General features: G+C 44.8%; 1 long non-coding RNA gene across 1 annotated transcript; it reads left to right on the forward strand.

Annotated features, from left to right (window-relative positions):
- The first annotated feature begins 4,480 nt into the window (after positions 1-4,480).
- LOC142486210 (uncharacterized) lies at positions 4,481-8,562 on the forward strand. The gene is made up of 3 exons (XR_012798869.1): positions 4,481-4,835; positions 6,197-6,316; positions 8,464-8,562. It is a non-coding gene; the product is annotated as an uncharacterized LOC142486210 (long non-coding RNA).
- Positions 8,563-9,094: the final 532 nt, after the last annotated feature.

Here is a 9,094-nt window from a genome sequence, read left to right on the forward strand (position 1 = left end):
ATTTAACTTTCGGGGATGTCGCTGGCGACATGGGCATTGATTGGTTCAGAGGCTGTCACATGTGGCGACAGCCTCTGAAAAATCTGATTTCCCCAGCTCCAAATTTTGAGTCGCCAGCGTTACTCCCGTCGCGTCGCACTTACTATAAGCGCTGCCTAACTGGGATGTATACTGAATGCCTGGATGTGTTCTCTGACACATTTGTACAGCAGAGAAATGTGCCAGACTCTCAACTGTGGCAAAGCTGATAGTATACTCAGGACTGCGTGCAGTAAAAATTGATCACATAATAGCAACTATTGGGAGTCCCCTGGTTGTTGATGACATCATGAGCGCTATCCTGAGTGTCATAGAATGCTGAAATATATCCAAAGCTATGTATCCAATAAATTGAGCAGAAAGAGATAGGGGAAACTGTCCAAGCATTGCTGGAGTCAGAGGTAATATGGACCGCAGCCAGTTTGTTCAACTATCTGGGCTGTGGAAATACCAGATGGGTAGTGTAGGGTGGCTGTGCACTGTAGAACCCTAAACACAGTAGTGCCACTGTTGGTCGCTGTCATCGCTGACGTAGTTACTTTGGTGGAACATATGCTGTGAAGTATGTATATACAATTATACCAAGGTACAAAAATAGGAGAATGAGAAAAGGAACATAGAGTAGTACGTCTTTGGCTAAGAGAAGAAGAAACCACTTGATTGTCTCTCTCTCTCTCTCTCTCTCTCTTTTTATATATATATAAAAATATAAAAAAGTGTAAAATGGGGGGGTTTGCGAGGTGTGAAATAGGCCTTGCAACACTACCATTTGAGTAAAAGTTGTGCCCTAAAAAAAATGTCATGGTAGGTGTGCTATGGGGTAGGGAGGGGGGCCTGATCCTTGCATTTGTCCTGGGCCCCAAGATTTCTGCTGGCGGCCCTACTGACAAGGGATTCCTCAAATTGGGCCCAGCAGAAGCTACTTCCCAAGCAAGCAATTGCCTTTTTATATTATTTGTTCTGCTTTTTACTATTATCAGTATATATATGTAACATCGCCAAAAGAAGGGTCGTGCGGTCACTGCTGTATTTCATCTCCTGTCTGCACCGCTGATAAGAGGCATAGAGGAATTTGTGAGGGCGGACCCTCGCTCTCGCAGAGGGGAGGGGTTTGATGTCTGTCTGTGTGTGTGTGTGTGAGAGGGAGAGAGAGAGTGTGTGTGTAAGAGGGAGAGTGTGTGTGTGTGTGTGTGTGTGTGTGTGTGTGTGTGTGTGTGTGTGTGTGTGTGTGTGTGTGTGTGTGTGTGTGTGTGTGTGTGTGTGTGTGTGTGTGTGTGTCACCCACCCTGTTTCCCTCTGTCTCACTTTCTGTCGCCCTCTGTCTCACTTTCTGTCACCCTCTGTCTCACTTTCTGTCACCCTCTGTTTCCCCCTGTCACCCTCTGTCTCACCCTGTCACCCTCTGTCTCACCCTGTCACCCTGTGTCACACCATGTCACCCATTTTCTCCCTGTCAACCTCTGTATCTCTCGGTATCACCCTGTCATTCTCTGTCTCACCCTGTCACCCTCTGCCTCACCCTGTCACCCTCTGCCTCACCCTATCTCACACACTCTCTGTGTCTCACACACTCTCTGTGTCTCACACACTCTCTGTGTCTCACACACTCTCTGTGTCACACACACACGTACACTCTCTCTGTGTCACACACACACTCTTAACAAGGACTAATTGTAGTATAATGTAATACAATAAATAAACATGTCAAAAACGAATGTTGTTCTTACTAGGAATTTATTCAATTTTTTTTAAAGCGGGCCTGGGGCGGGGCTAGGTGATGAGTAGATTTTTTTGTTCAGCGAGTAGATTTTTGGGTGATTTGTCAACCACAATATATATATATATATATGTAAGGGGGCCACTCCCGGCTTCCCTGATGTTCCTTTGCCCCTTGCCTTACCCCTGTGGCAGTGGGGGAAGGGGATGGCGACTTTTCCCAGTTGGCGCCGCTATCTGTGCCGGCGCCGTCGGGGGCCCTGATGCTCGAGCATGCGCAGATAGCCACAGCGGCCATGTTGTGTTTGGTGCGAGGTTCGCGCAATACGCAGAGGTTGGCAAGGGTAGTGGTGGCCATTACAAGTGTACAGGAGATCTGGTAGGTTGCGCAGGTGCAGTTATGTGTAGCGGTGGCCACTACAGCTTTGCACAGGTGCAGTAGAGACCGCGCACACAGTCCCCATAGGAAAGAGGTTCTGAGTGGACTACATCCCCCAGCAGCCTCTGGTGAATGCCCTATGTTCCCTGTCACCTGCAACCAACCAGCCACTGAGACTTGCAGATTCTCTGCAGCAGGGAATTTGATACATTGTTTTGTGCAGTCAGGAAGCAGACTGGGAAGCACGTGAGTGAGTGAGACTTAGGGGACAAAGGGGGAAAGAAGGTGGGCAGAGAGCTGCGAGATTCTGCCCTAGGCCAGAAATCCCCAGGCTAGAGTTGAGGCCCTGACTTCCCACTAGTGAGGGTGGGTGGTCACAGGGACAGGCCCTAGTACAGGAACCTGTCACTTTAGAGAGAGAGAGAAGTGAAGGAAGCAGAGACTGTCGCAGCACCATTACAGAGGTTTAGGATCAGACCTCTTCAAGCACAGCAGCAACCAACCGGGTGGGATCGCCCTGGAAGGTAACCCTGACGTATCTTCACCGTCGGATCCTTTGCGAAGTCTGTTTGCAGGTCCTAGCGCTGGAGCGCTCGGCAGGTAACATCCATAAGTGCACCAACTATAAATCAGTACATAGTGGCTGTGCAGTCACACACACACATACCTTACTTTGGGGGTGGGGTTGTGGTGTGGGGAGTTGGACATGGTGTGGGTACACGGTGAGGGGTTGCATCCTGCGAGACACGTGAGTTACTGTGTCTCCTAGAAGAGAGACACTTAATGTATGACATGCATAGTTATGTTACTGTTAGAAAAGTCACTGTTCTTTTATATGCTGTGTGCGTGATATTATATTATTGTCCTGTGAGGAACAACTCCCGCTCTGCTTGGAGCCATCACAGGTGGAGGCGCTGCACCATATAGTATTGTTCAGGAGGATACACCCCAGGCTCTTATTGGCAGAGGCTCAGGCCTCCTGTGAGCCTCACAGGTAAAGCACCACACTGGGTAATACATATAGCTCCCCTCACATGCACCCTATCTGCGATTGGGTGGGGGAATATGGGTTACATATATATATATATATATATATATATATATATAGTACCGACACACTTTATTCGAGTGTGGCCGGTACCGCAAGCCGGGAGATTTCCCGGCTTGCTAGTGGCCGCCCCTCGGCGTGCCGCGCGTCATAGACGCGCGGTCACGTGTCTTCGGGAGCGTGCGCCCCCTGCACGCGCGTCCAGGGGCTCCCCGAGGGAGCCCTGGTGTCCCGCGATCGCGGGACAGCGGCAGGGGGTTCCGGGGGACCCGGCGGACCCGGCAGCGGTAGGGAGAGCGCCCCGATCGGAGGGCGCTCTTCCGCTGCTTCGGCGCGCGCCCGTCACTCTCGGGCGCGCGCCAGGCTACTGCTGCGGCCAAGAACGGGCAAATGCTCGAATAAACTTGGCCGCAGCAGTATATATATATATATATATATATATACAGTGGTTGACAAATCACCAAAAAATCTACTCGCCACACAAAAAAATCTACTCGCCACCTAGTACCAAACGTGTGCTGCTTGGGCCAATATTTACTCGCCCGGGGGTTAAATCCACTCGCCCGGGGCGAGCAAATGTATAGGTTTGTCGAACACTGTGTATATATATATATATATATATATATATATATATATATATATATATATATATATATATATATATATATATATACTTATTATTAGGCTATAACTGCAGCACTGATTATTGTGCTACCTAGTTCTTGTTGGTTCTTAATAGATTGCTATGAGGGATATTGTTATATGCACTTATGATATAATACACCTCATTTAGCAATCAGGACGCCACACTCCATATATTTTAGCACCCTCCCCATCAGTTACATATGTTGCTGGTACCATGGTTTTTTACCTCACTACTTCTTATTGGGACTCACACTGGTACTGTCATTTAGCGCATGAATATTTATTTTGTTCTAACAAAATTAACACAGTATAGGAAAATATGCATTTGTCAGAGGGAAAGGCCAATAATCTGGAGTCAGGTCACCCTAATGTATATTAAAAATAAACACAGGCCTGTCTGATACTCCCTGATATTATAAAGTAAAGAGGCCACTCTATAATAAATATTTACACAGGCCTTTTTAAGTCTGTCCCTAATAATCTGTAATCAGGAGGTCATTATAAATGTTAAAACAGTAGTGGTACTGTGATATTAAAGTGACAATCCCATACAAGTTTAATTCAGCCCAAATCCACACAATAATGTTAATAAATGCATTATAAATATCACATGACCATATGTATACTGTCTTAGTTCATGGCTGTGTTATTACATCATTACATGTGTAATTAAATCCGTGACATTCTCAGGCTCCCCCCTTCTGTGACAATCATACAGCCGGGCCGTTACATTGCAACACACTAATCCCGCCCCTAGTGACATCACGTGATCAGTAACCAGTCAGAGAAGCTAAAAGGCAAAGAACTACATTTCCCACAATGCACCTCGTGGAGTGTGGCTAGCAGCTACACCTTCTCTCACTAGTTTGTCTCCTGCGAGCTTCCGTACACAGCGTCTTGTTAGAGTGGGGCGTGGACATGTGTAAACTTCAATGGTGGGAAAATGAGACAGTTTTAGCTGCTAGCTGAGCAGTGGTACAGCGCTCTGTAGAAGTCGCTCTCAGTCGGGTGAGTGATTTTTCAATGTGTGTGTTTATTTTATTTCATTTCTCATTTTACTTTCACTTTAAGTACTGCATGCTTATTTTTTTCTGTGGGCATTTAGGGATTTAAGTGCTCTGTGAGCCGAGTCCTCCATTGAAGGAGGAGCTATGAGGCCAACCTATCACAGCTACTGTACCATCTTCAGTTGCTTTCAGTATACTGATTAATCCACGGCACAGAATATGCAACTTCAAATACATCTATCAACTGTCTATATGTTAAGCCCCCGGACAAGCATTTGCTTGTTAGTTATACACTAGTTTCATACAAGCACTTCACACAGGGGGCTTCAACTTAGGTAGTACTTGACCGGCCGGTCTGAGTGTTCTCATTTCCATATATTTCTTGCCTCTACACTTTATTTACATACTTTGTACTTATTACTGCAGTGTAGCATTTTTCCCCACACCTTAAGGTTCAGTTTATAACAGCTTTGTAGGTCACCACTGCTCCTCATTTTAACCATTTATGTGTATGTGATTAATAAACCTTTATTGATACAATTTGTGTATGTTAGAGTGCTATTCAGGGGATTCTTTTTTTCTGTGTTAGTTTTCATATATATGTGTGTGTGTGTGTGTGTGTGTGTGTGTGTGTGTGTGTGTGTGTGTGTGTGTATATATGTATATATTTATGTATATATATTTGTGTGTGTGTGACCTTGGGCAAGTCACTTCATATCCTCTGTGCCTCAGGCACCAATGTCATAGATTGTAAGCTCTATGGGGCAGGGACTTGTGTCTGCAAAATGTCTCTGTATAGCGCTACGTAAAACTAGCAGCGCTTTAAAAGAACATGCTGTTATTATTATTATATATAAATGTGTATGTATTTATTTATATAGCACTATTAATGTATATAGCGTTTCACAGTAGTAATACATGTGAAAATCCTATAAATAACAAATACAAATATCAGGTCATGGGAATAAGTGATTTGGACATAAAAGTAACATTTCGGAAGTGTGGACAACTAATACATCTTGTAGATTGCCTTTACAGTGTGATGTCATTGATTCAGTAGATTGTGTGCAGACCAGGACTGCAGTACAGTGTCACTCACATGGATGACTTGCGTGGTAGAAGCTCAAGAACAAGGATGTCAAACTCCAGTCCTCGAGGGCAGCAAACAGGCCAGGTTTTCAGGATATCCCTACTGAAAACCTGGCCTGTTTGGGACCCTCGAGGACTGGAGTTTGACATGCATGCTCTAGAAGGAGCACAGCTGTGGGTGGGAGGTGGATTTGCTTTGCATCAAATGGTTTGGAGCAAGGTTTATTGTATGTATTATCATAATAACAATGCAATGCTTAACTTTTATTTTAGGAGGGATGACTGCAGAACAGAAGTGAATATTGAAGCCATGTGTTCCTTTTCTTGCAAAAGAGAAAATTTGAAGGACAGTTGAACAGAATGAAAATTACTACACAGAGACAGATAAGCAATGTGTATATTTCTCATTTACCATTTAGTATTTGTCGTTTTATTGACTCCACACAATCCGGCTGCTACGGGTTTCACATTGAACATTTTCATCTCTACTCTACCCCTTCCTGTGATCTGAACCATGCAAGTTTTCATTGATTCAATACATCATGAGTAGAGTGTGGCTACAGTATGAAGTAAAGACCCAAGGACCACATCTACTACCATTCATAACAAGAACATGTGCAGTAGCGCACAGCTGCAGTTCTATGTGATTGTTATGAAAGGTTGAGGTGGTTCAATTCTATGAATCTGGAGTGGGATGGATCCTGTTTGCATCACATGGTTTCATCTAGGCCAGTAGATTATATAACTCTCAGTACAGGTTACACATGGCATCAGTATTAGTGATGTAAAGAGGAGGAAAGCTTCAATGTGGAGAACAAAGCCAAGTAATGTTGAAGTTACTCCTTTTACCATTTACTTGGTCAGTCTGTACTGTCTACTCCCCACACAGCTGCTAAGGGTCTTCCATTTTAAATACTTTCACCTCCTATTCTGCACTGCTTTGCTGCCCATTATTTAGAGATGCGTTCCAGTCATGTTTACCACTCTGAATCTCTCTGCAGTCATTGATTCAGCACATCATGGGTAGAGCATGGCTACAGATACAGAAAGCTTTTATTATTTTACCGGCTGATCATCCATAATATTGCATTAAAACATAGAATATCACTTAATTTCCAAAAGATTCAGTGATGCTGATAATGCAGAATCTCACAACATTTCCCATCATAATGCCATAATGCACCAGAGGAAGAAATAATCCTTGCTATATCTGTACATTGTGTGACGTATTACCTCCATGACCATTGAGAGCAAGTACATCTTCTGTATAGAGCGGCTGTGTTATGATGCAGTTATTGATCATCATTGACATAATCACAAGAATCTTATGCAAAGGGAAATTGTCCGCAGCGAAGTGAGATGTGTGCCTGTTTTAAGTCCTCCAGCTTAACGCCCCTACACCTCCCACTACACAGACATACTTACTTATGCATACACTGACATCTGGCATACCTACACACACCCCAGGGCCACTTCTTCCCCTGATGTCAGGGAGAGGATTGGCATGCAGAGTGCAGTAAGTCTCCACGTTACTCTGGCCAACAGTCTTGGCCTACCCCCAGCATCTGTCACCCACAACATCTGTTCCCTCCTTGTAAAGTGCTGAACTATCTCACCTGGGTCAGTGCTATAGCTGATCACAGTGCCCGATCATGATGTCACTGTGACAGGCAGAAGTGCAGATTGACCGGTCAATCAATGCAGTGCCGCACCATATGCACTAAATGAGATTTCCGTGCCCCCTGTCAGGTTACTCCCTGGGCAGTGACCCTGCTCACCCCCTCCCCTAGTTCCACCTCTGACCACAATTATCTCTCTTGGAGAGTGTAGCAAATTGGTGTTGGTGGAATCTCACCTCTGCCATGCATGGTCACAATCTGGGCACAGGACCCAAATAGTGGGCAATGTGGCACTTCTTACAGTAGAGAATAAGTAACTATATTCTTTACTTGTGTATTAAGGACCTTATTTGCATTAAAATTCAGTCCCCATGGGACCAAGACTTTCTGGCTTACTGAACAAAGTGGAATTGTTTCGTAGAGGGTGGAGAATTGTATTTTATCTGAAATTACCCCCTCTGCACAAAATACAAACAATTATACACATACATGTACCTTGTGGAAGTTGTTGCCCTCTATCTTCCTGTGGTCTCTCCCTGTTTCTCACCGTGCCTCCTCCCATTTCCTTGCACCTCTGCGTCTCCGCATATATCCCTATACTCAGAGCCGGCTCCGGTCAGTGACATGGGATGCCCAAATATGAGCATATCCATACATGGGCATCCATGCCACTGACCGGAGCCCACTCTGTTGCGGATATGGAGAGAGACTGGGAGATTTACATCCCCTTATAATTCATATGGTGCATAGTACCGGCACGTATTGTTTTACCGTTACTGTGTACCTTCCTACTTTCACACTGGTACAGTATGTGCTGCAGTGGGACTGAGAGGGATATATTGGTAACACATAGTTATTGTTGGGGGAATTCAATCCATTTTGAAAATAGTAATGCAATGTTTTATACTTTTTTTTTTGCAGTAATGAAGAATGAAAAAGTTCTGTTAAAATTGAATTGGAGGTGAACTGGAATCATCATCAACTCTGCACCAGTGTGAATTGATGTTCTTTAATGTTCTGATAAGGTACATGCAACATCTCTTCCTCAACCCCTACACCACTCTCTGCCTCTTGCCTCTCTCTCTCCACCTCCCTGCTAAGCGTATTAACCCATCTAATGTAATCCACATTCCATGTCTCACTTTACTCTTCACTTCTCACGTGCCCTCTGGAATGTCTGCTCTCTGACTAACAAGGTCTATTTGTACATGACCTCTTCTGCTCTCATCATCCACCACTTCTCATTCCCCTCACCCCTGTCCTACTCGATACCTCAGCTTAATTGAACTCTCTCCTCTGACATCTACCCTTATCTCTAACCTCTCCTCACTTTCTGCTTAAACTAACTATCTTGTTAACTTTTACAATGCTATCATCTCCTCCTCCTCCCTCCTCCCTCCTCCATTATATATTTATATGCCCCTTCTAGGCTCTGACACACTCATCCCTCTAAGGCCATGATTATCATGGGCACATGCTTGGTCATCCACAGTGCGTGCGAGCGATGCAGAGCCGCCTCGGACCTCAGTGCAGGGATTGCTGCATACCCCAG

The sequence above is a fragment of the Ascaphus truei genome, unplaced genomic scaffold, assembly GCF_040206685.1.
Source record: "Ascaphus truei isolate aAscTru1 unplaced genomic scaffold, aAscTru1.hap1 HAP1_SCAFFOLD_784, whole genome shotgun sequence".
NCBI classification, from domain to species: Eukaryota; Metazoa; Chordata; class Amphibia; order Anura; family Ascaphidae; genus Ascaphus; species Ascaphus truei.